Below are 15,109 nucleotides of genomic sequence, written 5' to 3' on the forward strand. Positions count from 1 at the left end.
TATGCATGTTAGCGCGTACCAGTGATACTTTTTCAAGCCAATATAAACTATCAAGACTGAGTTTTATCACTTTGAAAAGCAAGCTGAAAAGTCATCATTGTTGCCAAAACGAATGACGGGCTACTTAGCCTTAAGGCAATAAATTACAATAAATGCCCAAAGATCGAGCACCGCATCGCAACCTGATGATAGTTAAATCATGCATGACACATGTACCGGAAACGAAAGAATTGAACAAGTTAGCATTGCTTTTTCTTTCTGAGTGATGATTGTTTTGATCGCATTTCACTGATCATTTAGAACGATTTGAAAACAATCATCATCATCGACTGAGAAAAGGCAGTGCTAACGTGTTCATTTTTTGTATTATTTGAAGCTCACGGTGGTTCTCTTGGCTCAGCCACAGTGAATTTACAAATGTGCGTTATAATAACCTATTTTTTACAATTTATTTTCGTAAGATAAATGGTAACTTTGAACGGGATTGACTTTTAGATATGCATAGTCATCATGTCTGGAAATTAAAAATCCGAATTTTTCATGCAGTGAAAACACTTCCCGAAAAAAGAGATTTTCAAGAACCTCGAGATACAAACCTCAACCAAACGATGTTAAAACTTGCTCCAATCATAAAATAGTGTTCAGCAAAAGTTCGTAGAATTGGATAAACTACTATGTATTTCCGATAAATTTTGATGTTTCGTTCGGTAGTTATGATTTTTTAAAGCTTGAAAATAGCCCAAAAACACATAATTGATTTGAAGCACAACTAAATTGACTCTAAATTGAGTGAAATTTTGGCTAGAAGTTCATTTCGCAATAAAAAATCAAAGTATAGGTTGACTGGGGAGTTTCCAGACATTTTTGAAAATATGAATAGGTCTAGTAGGCACCCTCCAGAATAAAATTCTCGCTACGCCAATCAATAATGCACAATACGATACTTTACTGAAGCATCAACAATTTACTTTGGAGTATCGAAAGTATTGTGAACTTTGATGATAAGTAATATTTAACTAATAAAGTTTGAATTTTCTGGTAAATCAAGCAAATGAATCGTCATAAGTTTACAAGCTGTTGCAAAATGTAAAAAACCAATAAAAAATTCTCCTAAGTTACGTCTTTATACTCGGGCAAATCGATTTGACCATCAATGGGGTTGGAATAACCGCAAAACCTATGTTTTGCCGTTAATTTCCACTGAATGTGATTTTTTAGCTGGTTGGATCTCCGAACTGCATAGGAAGGCATTTACAGCGCCAAGCTACAGCATCATCCATGGTTGCTTTGATGAACCATTTCTAATGCCACCGCGGCGAAGTAGCATTTAATAACCGATCATTGTGCGCAGTGGTCAAGGTGCCAATTCATTCTATTGAACGTTTTTCGCTATGGATGGCAGTAAATGCTGCTTAGGTGATTAATTTCAAGGTAATAATTGAGTTGGTAGTTCGCGATATTTAGCGTTCAAACATGAAGATTAGATCAGTAGCGAACTAATGATTTGGTGGTGTAAAGGACCTTCTTAAGAAAAAAAAAATGGATCACATGTTACGCAATACTGTTTTTACCGTGAAAAACTATCGCTGTTTTTGCAATCTTATTCCGAGTGACTGACAGCGGTGACCGCGCTGTCTGCTGGTCAAGAGAGGAAGATAAAAAGGACGAACGAAAACAAATAACATTATCCGGATGCTGAGAAAAACTTTCTATTCTATTCCATGCAGAAGTCAATGCTGGGATCAGAATGAATGGCACGTAAGAAAAATTTTTCGAACTGTTTTCTGCAAACTTAATCATACTTATCTAAATATGCAAAAAAAGTTTTGTTTTGTTACATAACATGGAATACACAAACAATTTCCTCTCCTTGAAATCGAATTGATTTTTATATTCAAAAGATTTCAAGACATTTGCACATATTTTTTTTCCAGATATACCTCTTTAAATTCCACCAGCATCATTCTAATGTTTCCTTCCATAATTCCTTAACACATTCTTTTAAAATTTCTCTAGTGACTCGTCTAGGAATTTCTTCTTTCTTCTACACCTCTCCTACGAATATGCCAATAATCAAATCGTCATGTCCCACATAATTAGTCTACTACGTCTGAACTGACCCACTTGGCACGACCTGTTCCAGACGTCGATCATCGACCTGCAGGATAAACCGCCCAATTAGATGCTAACTTCGCTGGATGGTTGCGACAATCAAATCGCATGTGTGATTATCGAGTATTGCACAAAAGGCATGCCAAGAGTGCAATAGCATCCGGCGACGTCTGTCATGGTCCATACACGAACGAATGCCTTTATTGTGCTGCTGCTTTCTATGACTAGGAAGAATGCGACATACACGATTCAGTTGGGCAAATTGCCGAACGTTTTCCATTTATTATGCAAATTTTCATTTATTGTAGATACGTCCATGGCGAATACGACTGCACAGTTTTGCGCTCAGATAACGGCGCTTACATTCAGTTATTAAAATTGGGCAAAGTAATTTATCATATTGACAATCTGATAGCTTGTATGATAAGCAGAAAAGTTGTTAATCAAAATACAAAAATTTCATGCGAAAATTCATGCCGCGAACTATATAGGGGGATTAGGGGCATAATGAACACCCGGGGCGAAATAGACACCCCCTCAATCTCTGAGAATATGCATACTTTATCAAAAGTTCATACACTGCATGAAATCTGTATTGCATTTGAAATGTTTGACGGTAAAAAAGTTTATGTTGTGCTTCAACTGTCCTTTGAAATTTGATTTTAAGTTTTTCTCCGCTTTAAATTGCCATATAAGCAAGGCGGTGGGAGAATCTAATTTTTGAGCAAAATATTGAATCCAAAAAGGTTCTTCTCAGCTCTTATGATAGAGGGAGAGTCCTTTTACACATCGGAACGTCTGACAGACATTAAATATTTAGGAATCATTAAATTTCATGCAAGTGTTCATTTTGCCCCGATACCTTTTTACCAGCCTTGTTTTAAACCTAATTTTTAATCTCACTTTTCTGGCATATGATATGATTTTTATTACCATGAATGAATGTAGCACGTCGTACTGACATAAAACTTGAAAACTAGCCGGGAGTGGTTTGAAAAAAATGTCATGGTGTGGTCTTAAAACAAGCATTTGCTTGATGTGTCCATTATGCCCCGAATTCCCCTACCTTAAGGTCAGTAGAGAAATTCTTCCGAAAGCCGCCATAACTCAATCACATCCAAGAAGAAAGCAACATTAATAAAACAATTCCCTTCGTTGTGCTCGAAGCGTCTAACCGACGAGAACTGGGTCAATTTGCGTGAATTGTATTCGCGGTAATAAACTCGTTCCACTTGGGTTCCCGACCCGGTTAGGCCGCAATAAATGTGCACAATTCCTCCGGTCCCAGCGGGCATTCTCTGGCTCGGGTCAGAGCAGCTTAGCAGTCGTAGATCTGTACCTTCTGGGAGTTGGTAATTGCGATTTGTAAGTGGTTATGATATCTAAAATGGGCAGCTTCTCATTTTTATTTATTTTGAGCTGTGTAGGTCACATTTTCATTAATTTCCCTAATATTTCACTCACTACGATAATGGAGTCACCACAAAAAATCTTATGAACAGTGGTCACACTATTATGGGTCACCCACTATTATTAATTTTCAGTTGAATTGCATGTGAAACAGAGTGACTAATAATCGTGACTAGGTGGCCCATGTCAGTGTGAGCAAAGAACCCTTTTTTCTGGAAAAATCCTTGCAAGAATTCCCGGAGATGTTTTTGAAGAAATTTATGTATAAATGAAAGGATAAACCTCTGCAAACATTAAATTCTCGCATAACTTATGATCTCGCCCTAAAAGCCATTGGTAACCATGTGTGTAGCTCGTTGTCTCTGAGCATTTGAATAGATTTACACGTTATTCAACAAATCTATGGTGAAGAATTCTCTCTCTACCTGCCGGTAGTAATGGTTTAGATGCTTATTCATTCATTTTCAGATTATGCGAGTATTAAGAAACGCAAGAACAACACTTTGGTTTGTTTTTTTATTTTCAGAATGCATTTCAGTCCAAACATATTTTCCTACACGTTTCCCTGCATATTATAACTAAACTGCCCATACTCGCATAAGAGTCCCTTACGAATTTTCACGACTTTTGAGTTAGTTTCATGAATGATGTTAATTTTCAGTGTACTTTATTAAATCATGATCAAATTTGTGTCTTTGTATGGACAAAATGCGAAAAAAATACCAAACCATGTGCGTCTCATATTGAAAGTACCCGCATAACAGTCCCATTCGTTAATTACAGGAAAATTGATGGGAACCTATTACAATTTATATTGCCTGTCACCGTGATTTTTAATTAATTAAAAAAGATAATAATACAAATTATAATGTTTAAAACCATGTTTATTCACGTAAAATGTTTATTCTTGCTCGACATGAAAGTTTTCCCATCTGTTGCAATAAGTGGTAAACGTAGAACCACATATTGAAGTTTTTTCTTGTACGCCTCTAAACAAAAATTAGCAAAATAACTTACCCTGAATCAATGTTACGGCTATCACTAATATCGTTCTCTGGTCAATAGCCAACGAATTCTCCGACAGGCTCATATTTCAACAGCATGACGATTGAGGGTTTTGAAACCAGTGCTCATCGCCGATAGGGTCGATAGGGTTTCCATTGTCAAAGTTAACCTGAGTATTTGCGAATCGCAAATTGCGACATCTAATGCAAAGAAATCAGATGATTCTGGGCATAGCAGGATCATACACATATAGAGAATCGCCAACAGCTTTGGCGTCATCAGGCTAATCAACACTTGCTTCAATGTTACCTATAGTATGGTTCAAATTCAACATTTTCGTGCTGCAGGAACTGTAAAATCAAATCCTGGGACATTTTCTAAACTATCACTTTGACCATTATATAGTTTGATCATTTAAAAGGCTATTTTAATTTAAAAGATGCCAGTACTAACATTTACAAAAAGAAAAATGCCTTGAGAAATATTGTAAACCTAAACGTAAATGTGTCAAGGTGCGCGATAACAAAGCAAGCGGATCCCAAGTAATGGGACTGGTATGCGGGTATATTTGTGTTTGGCAAGTGAAATACTCGGATAAAGTCCCACTGGTTTGTTAAAGGTATTATAATTCTTCAAAGATATTGTGTTGAGCCACCACGATTTACTACTTTCAGAAGCGGCGAAACGAGAACATTTGAAAATATGTTTAGGAGCGTTTTTCTCGACATGCTGAATTTCTTAATGGGACTGTATTGCGAGTATGGGCAGTAAAGTAGTGCAAATTTTGTAATTTTTTATCATGAAATACATATTATGGTTTTAAACTTAAATATTTGGCAACACTGCTTTGCTGCTGTTAAAAAGACAATAGAGTAATAGGTAATAGAGTTATGTGAATTTGATATCTTAGGAATGTTCTTTTTCCCCCAGAGAGAGCTGATTGCGTAGAAATAAAAATACAGTCCATTTGGTTTCAGTGTAGAGAAATACATTAAGAGGATTTGCGTTACCTTTCATATCAAGAAACCTTGTCAGATGAATCATTAGCAAAATAAATCTTGTACCGAGCAGACGCGTCCGACTTTAGTTTTTTCCCGACCATCAAGTATCGCAAGTCCGAACCACATGAAAATTCCCCCGAACATTTTTGGTCCTATCGTGACCCGGATATGGACAGTTTTTGCGGTTCCCGGATGGTTCGATCGGTTTCGTTTGTGATCGCGATCGCGAGTGCAAGAAAGTGGTAAATTTGCACCAAGTGCAAAAAGTTGCGCCGCCATTGTTGTAAAATCGATGCGGCGGTGTGCAAGCAGAAACGTGTTCGAAGGAGCGCGATGCTTCTAGAAACACGATAAACAGTGAAAAAGTGAAATGATCCGCATGATTTGCGGATGATCGCCAGGCGGTCATTGAGTGTATGGTTCCCGGTTTGGCGTTCCGCCCCGGTTGAAACTTACGTTTCGGCACGTTTGCCGAAGTGAAGTTATGAAAGTGTTGCACACATAGGGTGTGCTAGTGAAAAGCTTCTGAAAGAAGCATTGGTGTGAGTGTGGTTTCCCACCAGAGTGGTGAGGCCACGTACAACAACAGCAGCACTAAGCTGACAAGAACCAACGTATTTTGACAGCTACTAAAGGTACGCTGCATTTTTTTGTATCTTACACGAAAATACTCACACAGATAAAATAGTTATGAAAATCAGTCAGATTTGTACTGAAATCGGAATATAAATTCAGTTTACTCAATTGGCTTGTTTACGTGTATCCAGTTTTTTACATATCATGATTCTACGTTGAACATTGAGCCAGAATCCAAAGTTTCATAATTTTCCGTGCCCTGAAACTATTTGCAAAACACATTTGAAGTCAGTATGGAAATCGCTTTTGAAACATTGCTCGTCAAATGTTACTACGGGACGAGCTTTCATTATTTAAATTGAAATGTCATTGAGTCTACAAATTTACCGATGGCTAACATTTTTAAGCTAAAACTTGAAAATAAATACCATGAATTTTTCGTCTGTTCTAAGCACTTCCGAGAATCAAATAGCAGTACCTTAGCGGAAGAAAATAAATAAAATCCTGATGTATGTTTTGAACAACTATCGAAAGTTAAATTATACCGAACAATGAACAGCAAGCGAATGCGCCTTGTGTTCTTTATTTTATTATACCTATCTATAAAATCGAAAGGGTCGATCGAAAGTCTTCCAAAAACACTGATGTAAAGCTTGAAACTTTTCAGTATACTTAACTCAAAACCAACCTAAATGTCACTCTCATTGCTTTGTATTTGGGCCACCTCATGTGACCTAGGCATTCGGTCAAATTTCCCAAATTATATCAGATTCAATTTCGGCTTTCCGTACAATATGGCCTTTCTATGTACATATATAAAAGATATTATTGTACATAAAAAAAAAACAACTTGCAGGGCTAGTTATTTCTGAGGGAGGTAATGGGTTGTGATGAGAAACATGAAAAATACTCCATATAAATCTAACAAATGCATTAAATGACCTCCCAATCGGATACGTAACAAATTATTCTGCTAAGCTATCGATATTTTGTTATCCTAAGTACCTAAATTCACCTAATTTGCATTAAAATATAACAAATGTCATACAAATCCGGAAAAAGTTCATAACTGTCTACTAATACTAATGCACAGTCGTGAATAGCATACCTTCTATAGCTGTCAATATACTTAGGACAAGAACAAGTGGCATGCTAGCAAAAGAAAACGAAGCGCAAGGCTTCAGAAGAAAAGTTTTTAGTTGTGTATGTGGGCACTGTACCCCAGTGGTATGGTAAAGAACGATGGTTTCACGCATAGGGCGTGCTGACAGTAATGTTCGAAGCGCAAAGCTTCTGGTGAAAGTGTAGTTGTGTATGTGCCTTGCGCCGGAGCTGTCTGCGTGTTGTGGCCGTACAGAAGCGTAGTTGTGTTGAATTGCTGCACACATAGGGTGTTGCCAGCAACAGCAAAGAAAGCGCGAAGCTTCAGGAAAAGTGTGGTTATGTGCAAACTTGAATTTCTAAAGTAATAGTGCGAAGATTAAAAAAGAACAAACGACAGCCAGTGTACACGAAAAAAGAAAAAAAAAACGAATGATAAATGAGTGAACAAAAAAGAATTCAAATGAAGATTATCGCGTAACTCCAAGAGTAACAAGAAGTGTTGTGACAAGAAGAAACCTATTGGCAGCTTTAACGGGATCGAGCGCTCGTGAGGACGCTGCTAATACTGTGGAAGAAGAAAATCAGTGTAATTTGGTGGGCTCAAGTGTTCGTACACAGGGCTTGAATCCCTTGCAAAGGCCACTAGAGCTCAGTGTTGCATATCAAAAAGAGCTAGATCGAGTGAAAAAAGAGCAACGGGAAATGGAGCGCAAATTGGAGAATTTGTGCGATCGTTTGGAGCTCATCATGGAGAAAATGCTTCGCATCAAAGAGGCATTGAACCAAGACGCTGCGAATAATGTACACTTCTTGAATCTGCAACTGCAAACAATTCAGAAGTCGTATGAAGAGTACGACTCAGTGTACAACGAAGCGGTAAGTCTCGTCGCCAAGGATAAAAAAGGTGAGTGGAAAAATGATTACCTCAATTTTGAAACCCTTCACGCCGAGCTGTACGTAACGGCGCAGACAAGGATTGCAGACCTGCAACGGGGTGAATCAAATCGATCTTTGACGCTAAACGCTAATGCGTCAGAGTTTTCTCCACGACCTCAGGTGGTACACAGTGTCCCTCACCTCCAAGTGCCGCTACCGACATTTGACGGAAAATTGGAGAACTGGCACTCCTTCAAATGTATGTTTCAAACCGTAATGGGTCGGTATCCAAATGAGTCGCCAGCGATCAAATTGTACCACCTTAAAAATTCCCTAATCGGCAACGCTGCAGGCAAGATTGATCAAGAGGTGATAAACAATAATGACTACGAGTCAGCATGGCGTTTACTGGAGGATGCTTATGAAGATGAACGATTGATTATCGATACTCATATCGATGCGTTGCTTGATCTGCCGAAGTTGACCAGGGAAAACGGCGACGAGATGCGTAAGCTGGTTGAAACGTGTACCAAACATGTTGATGCGCTAAAGAATCAAGATCTTCCGGTAGAGGGCCTGTCAGAAATGATTCTTATCAACGTTATCAGTAAGCGACTGGACAGAGAGAGCAGGAAGCTGTGGGAGTCATCATTGAATCGCGGTGATTTGCCTTCATTTGACGATTTGATTGACTTTCTCAAAGAGCGTAGCCGTGTCCTCCAGAAGTTGACGAGTTACGCCCATATTAATCAACCGCAGACAACGGCAAAATCTGGGCATCTAGCTTCAACGACGAAAGCCAAGCAAACGAAGATGTTTGTTCAAACGAATAAAGAAGCATGTCCTTGTTGCTCCAACCCCCACATCATCTACAAGTGCGCAGATTTCTGTAGCAGAGCGTTTCGATAAGGTCAAGCGTATGGGCCTGTGCTTCAACTGCCTGCGTCCAGGGCACCGCACAGTGGACTGTTCATCGGATCAGCATTGCAAGGCCTGCACTAAGCATCATCACAGCCTCCTCCACAACGAGCGCTCAGAAGATCCCAAGAAGAAAGTTGAGGCTACTCAGCCGAAGAATCAAGTGGAAGCAGAGAAGAAGGAAGAGTTATCGCCTGCAGCAGAGCAGCGCACACAAACGCGAGCAGCTCCGAAGCAGATTTTTCTGTCTACAGCAAAGATCGTAGTGTTTGGTTCCGGTAATACAACAACAACCTGTAGAGCGTTACTGGATTGCTGCTCCGAGTCCAACATCATCACGGAAAGATTGGTCAAGAAGTTGAACATGCAGCTTTTGGTGATCAACCCGCCGATTTCTATCTGCGGTCTAAATGGAATGGAGACAACAGCCGACAAGGTCGTTCAAACGAAGGTGTCATCTCGAGATGGTGAATTTTCTGCAATTCTGGACTTCATAGTTACGCCGTACATCACCGAGTTGCCAACAGGTAAGGTAGAAACTCACAACTGGCCACTCCCTGCTGGCATAGAGCTGGCAGACCCGGCATTCAACGTGCCGGACGATGTAGATGTGATTATCGGTGCTGAGATGTACTACGATGTTCTGAAGAAAGGGCGTCTCAAGATTGGAGCCGACTTCCCGATTCTGGCTGAAACAGTATTCGGGTGGGTCGTAAGTGGTCCTGCAAAATCTCAGCAACAGGCTAGCCAGAAACAAATATGTCAGCTGAACACCACCCACGAAGATGTCAATCGCACCCTCTCCAAGTTCTGGGAATTGGAGACGGGATACTTCGCCAGTAAGATGACTGCAACAGAGCGTGCTGTAGAGCAGCACTTTGCAGAGACACACACGCGCAACATCAATGGTAGGTACGTGGTCAGACTGCCGTTCAACGATCTGAAGAGTCAACTGGGCGACTCATACGAGAACGCAAAACGTCGATTTGGAAGGCTGATGGTCAGTCTTGCCAAAAATCCAAGCAAACAAGAGGCCTATAAGCAATTCATGAAGGAATATGAGACCCTCGGCCATATGCAGGAGGTAAGCGACAACCCGGAACATGGATACTTCATACCGCATCACGCGGTCTATAAGGACTCGAGCTCGACTACGAAAGTGCGAGTAGTGTTCGATGCTTCTGCGGCGTCTTCTACAAGAGTATCCCTCAACGACACTCAGCTAATAGGGCCCACAGTTCAGAGTGATTTAGTCACTATCATGCTACGATTCTGTACGCACCAGGTTGTTTTGACAGCGGATGTACCTAAGATGTACAGGCAGGTACAAATACACCCTGATGATAGAGTGTACCAGCGAATTGTGTGGTTAAACGACGCGAACGAAATGACTACCTTCGAATTAAAAACAGTCACATACGGCTGTTCAAGCGCTCCCTACCTGGCAACTAAGGCACTGACACAACTGGCTACGGACGAAGCTGACGCCTTTCCATTGGCAGATCGTGTTGTCAAGGAGGATAGTTACGTAGACGATTTCATCACTGGTGGCAAATCAGCTGCAGATGTTAAGGAGACCTACTCGCAGTTGACCAACATGTTGAGCCGCGGCGGATTTGGCGTGCATAAATTTTGCTCAAACAGCGCAGAAGTTCTACAGTTAATCCCACCAGAGTTGCAGGAAAAGCAGGTAGACTTCGAGATGTCCGAGATCAATGACACCATCAAGACATTAGGACTGATTTGGAATCCAAGCTATGACTACTTCGTGTTCAACGTGCCACTCCCGGCGTACAATGAAGCTAGACCAACGAAAAGGATTGTGCTTTCGGAAATCAGCAAGCTTTTTGATCCGTTGGGATTCCTGGGACCGGTGGTGACAACTGCGAAGCTGATAATGCAAGAGTTGTGGCGTTTGAAGCTAGATTGGAACGATGAGTTGCCAGATGAACAGATGCAGCTGTGGCTAGCTTTCCGTGAACAGTTGGTTGCAGTACGACAAATAAGGAAGAAAAGGTGTGTCATTCCCGGAAATGCTGTGAAGATCGAGTTACTTGGATATTGCGATGCCTCAAAACGTGCATATGGTGCGGTTCTGTACGTTCGAAGCGAACTCAACGATGGCACTATCAACATACAACTAGTGTGTAGCAAATCTCGAGTTGCACCTCTAAAGCCGACAACTATACCTAGACTTGAATTGTGTGGCGCACTAGTGTTGGCACAGTTGGTGCAGAAGGCGATTGAATCCTTGAAGGTGAAGTTCGACAGTGTAACGCTATATTCCGATTCAATGATTTGTTTGAGTTGGCTAAAAAAGTCACCAGCGCTGTTGAATGAGTTTGTGTGCAATCGAGTGGCTACCATCGTCGAACTAACTCAGAACTACAAATGGGACTACGTTAAATCCGAGAACAATCCTGCGGATGTGCTGTCTCGGGGATTGTATCCAGAGCAGTTGATCGAAGAAGAACTTTGGTGGAGAGCCGCGCCAGAGCAATGGCAGCATGGAGAAATAGAAGATGAAGCCGTTCCTGTACTGGCAGATGATGAGCTACCGGAGCTGCGAAGTTCGAAATGTGTGCTTGCTACAACCGTGACAAAATCGTGTACCAACTGGAATCGAGTCAGCAACTTCAACCGATTGCAACGTGCCTGGGCATATGTTTGGAGATTTGTTGAAATAACCCGTACGAAGAAGAGAAACCCTGTCAGCAATCCCATCACAGCTAGCGAATTGTCCAGGGCTGCTCAAACTATCTTCAAGATCGTTCAACAGGAAGCATTCACGGAGGAATTTAAGTACTTGCAGTCCACAGACAAAAAGCGGAACGACCTTTCAAGCCTGGCACCTTTCGTTGACGACAAAGGCCTCCTTCGAGTTGGTGGACGACTGAAGTATTCAAATATTCCATACGAGGGCAAACACCAGTTGCTGCTTCCGGAAAGACATCCGGTAGTCGAGCTACTGGTCCGCTATTTTCATGAGAAGAACCTTCACGTTTAACAGAACGCATTGATTTCGATCATTCGGCAGCAATACTGGCCGATCAAGGTGAAGACAACTGTCAAGCGAATCACCAGCCGATGTTTTAGATGTTACAAGCACAAGCCCCAGCAGTTGAACCAATTCATGGGTCAGCTGCCAAGTTACCGCGTTACACCTGCGCCAGTCTTCGCTTCGACCGGTGTAGATTTTGCTGGACCATTTATTCTCAGGGAGAGCGGAAAGAAACCGAAATTCGTAAAAGCGTACGCAGCTGTGTTCGTGTGTATGGCTGTAAAGGCAGTACATTTAGAGCTATGCACAGATTTGCGGTCAGAGACGTTTTTGGCAGCGTTACAAAGGTTTACCAGTCGGCGTGGCATCCCATCTGACCTTTTCTCGGATAATGCTACTACGTTTACCGGGGCTGCTAATGAGCTAGCTGAACTACGTGAGCTTTTCCAGAGTCAACTGCACAAAGACAAGTTAGCCGAGTTCTGTACCACAAAGGGCATCACTTGGCATTTCATTCCCCCACGAAGTCCCCACTTCGGCGGTATTTGGGAGGCCGGATCAGGGCAATGAAGCACATGCTGAAGCGAGTTGTTGGAGAGACTAGATTGACGTATGAAGAGATGACGACGTTTCTGTCCGAAGCGGAAGCAATCATGAATTCGCGTCCAATGTGCCCCTTATCAGACGACCCCAATGATTTCCAGGCTTTAACTCCATCTCATTTCCTAATCGGGCGTAGTGGTCAAGCGATTCCGGAGCCTTCGTATGACCAGGAGAACATTGGTAGGTTGTCAAGATGGCAGCATGTGCAGTACATGAGAGATCATTTTTGGAAGAGGTGGTCCGCGGACTATCTTCACACGCTGCAAACACGCGAAAAATGGAAAGACGGTGTATTGGACATCAAAGTAGGAGCATTAGTGTTACTGCGAGAAGAAAACGTTCCACCCTAGCAGTGGAAGTTGGGCCGCATCACTGCTACACATCCAGGCGAGGATAAGGTGGTGAGAGTGGTCACCGTCAGAACAGCGAGCAACGAGTATAAACGGGCAGTGACTAGAATCTGTCTGTTTCCAGATGTTGAATCTATCGACCCAACGGGGGGTGTATGATTGCGTAGAAATAAAAATACAGTCCATTTGGTTTCAGTGTAGAGAAATACATTAAGAGGATTTGCGTTACCTTTCATATCAAGAAACCTTGTCAGATGAATCATTAGTAAAATAAATCTTGTACCGAGCAGACGCGTCCGACTTTAGTTTTTTCCCGACCATCAAGTATCGCAAGTCCGAACCACGTGAAAATTCCCCCCGAACAAGAGCCAAAAATGTTTTAAGTTTGTAAGAATCTGAAATTTTACAAATAAGCAGTACGACCGTTACGTAAGATTTCACTGATGACTTTACACCAAGTCCAAATCTGCAATATCAAAACCCTCTCTCTATCCCAGCTTGTTGAGTCTCAACTCCGTTAATCAACTATAATTATTTCCAAACACGTTCCCTGCTACCCATTTCAGACGGAGACATGGATGTAAGAGAGTTCACTACCTTGAAATAACACATCGGTTAACTTCAATCCCCCTTTCAAAACCCCCACTCGACCAGACGAGACGATGACAGAGCTTGCACACACCCCCATCTCAAACTACAAGGAGATTACCTCTGTGACCTACCGAACTGCGAAACAAATGGTTATCATGGTTGGATCACTTTTGTTCCCATGAGCTGGCATATGCAGCATCCCTCTCAACAAGATAGATATTAGCATCGATTTTCTCACCCCTCTTGAGATAAATGCGTTGGAGCGAATCACTCGTGTGCAGAATAAGTTCTAGATATAATTATTATGTTGGTTTTTCCAACCATTCATGTTATCAGAAGGAAAAAGTTTTCCTTCCTGATGAAACCCAATCAAACAACACCATGGGTTTCCTCTAACAACTTCTTGTAGCACAGAATCCGACAATGGAGTGATGGTTCATCAACGCGTTGAGTTCTGTCGCTCTAGTAAAACTATCAAAGTAGGCGATGCGCCTACTAGTCGTGTTAGTTTTGTGTACCCTGTTACACCATAGTAGGCTTATAATCTTATTACCACTCCCTTCTGTCTCAAAATGTCGAACTTTCCCTTGTCTTACGCGCTGCAAACGCTGTTGCACAGTGTTTTCAAACTCTTTTCTCGAAGACATTCACTTACCTTTTTTGCAGTGCAAATCCCAGATTATATCCTCAATCGGTTGCAACCAGGTTTGGAAATTCCCACTAAAGATTTCCGCTTGTCCACGCTATTTTCTCGCCCCTCTTCCAACTAGCCCGAATCGCAATTCCTACCGCGACGACAACACAACCGTTCAACACCACGACGGAATCGGAGTTACTTCTCCGGGAAAATCCACTGGCACACTAGACAAGGAAAGTTACCGTAATCTGCCGCCAGTAATCTGCGGGTATAAGTTGGGGGGAGTTGTCGAATGCTCAGAAAGCGACGAAGAGCAAAGTTCTTCGTCACTTCACCCGGATCTAAGGTGGCGACGGTTTTTTGCTCCCTCTCTTGTTAAGAACCGCGAACTCTCTTACTCTTGTCAGAATGAGAATTTCCATTTGTCGTCGCAGCAGGCGACTACCGGGATATGCAATGTTTAGAACCCAAATCACGCTGTATTTCAACGAGGGAGGGGCGCATGCGTTTCCAACGGAAGCAGTTAACTGGAGACAGGTGAAGTGGGGGATTTCAACGCATGTGGTTTCGTTAAAAAGCTCTTAGTGATACAGTAAAACCTTCAAGAGTTGAAGTTACATAACAGTCGACTCATGGACCCCTATTGAAATCAAAATTCCATGGATATTTGATATTTCCAGGTTTAAGCTTAGTATGCTGTTTCGCTCAAGAAAAGTAAAGAAATTCCTTGACTGAATGGGTCAAGAAATTTTCTACAGAGAGCCTCCGTACTGCGTACTGCGATCAGTAAAACGTTATTTTCTGGACCATTTCTTGGAAGAAATTTTCCACGCATCGAGATAGGCGATTCCTTTTCTTGTCAGTAGCAAATCAGCCTTTACAAAGAACTTTTGTTAAATAACTCGGTGATTCATTGGGTGGATGG

At 41.7% G+C, this 15,109-nt stretch overlaps 1 protein-coding gene across 1 annotated transcript in view; it reads right to left on the reverse strand.

The window, feature by feature from the left end:
- The window catches only part of LOC5568195 (protein phosphatase 1 regulatory subunit 14B), a 228,362-nt gene extending 213,813 nt beyond the window's left edge, over window positions 1-14,549 (reverse strand). Inside the window, exon 1 of the mRNA XM_021848235.1 lies at window positions 14,203-14,549. The gene's annotated coding sequence lies outside the window, so the exon portion shown is untranslated. The remainder of the gene's footprint in view (window positions 1-14,202) is intronic.
- Window positions 14,550-15,109: the final 560 nt, after the last annotated feature.

Source organism: Aedes aegypti, chromosome 2 (genome assembly GCF_002204515.2).
Source record: "Aedes aegypti strain LVP_AGWG chromosome 2, AaegL5.0 Primary Assembly, whole genome shotgun sequence".
NCBI lineage: Eukaryota > Metazoa > Arthropoda > Insecta > Diptera > Culicidae > Aedes > Aedes aegypti.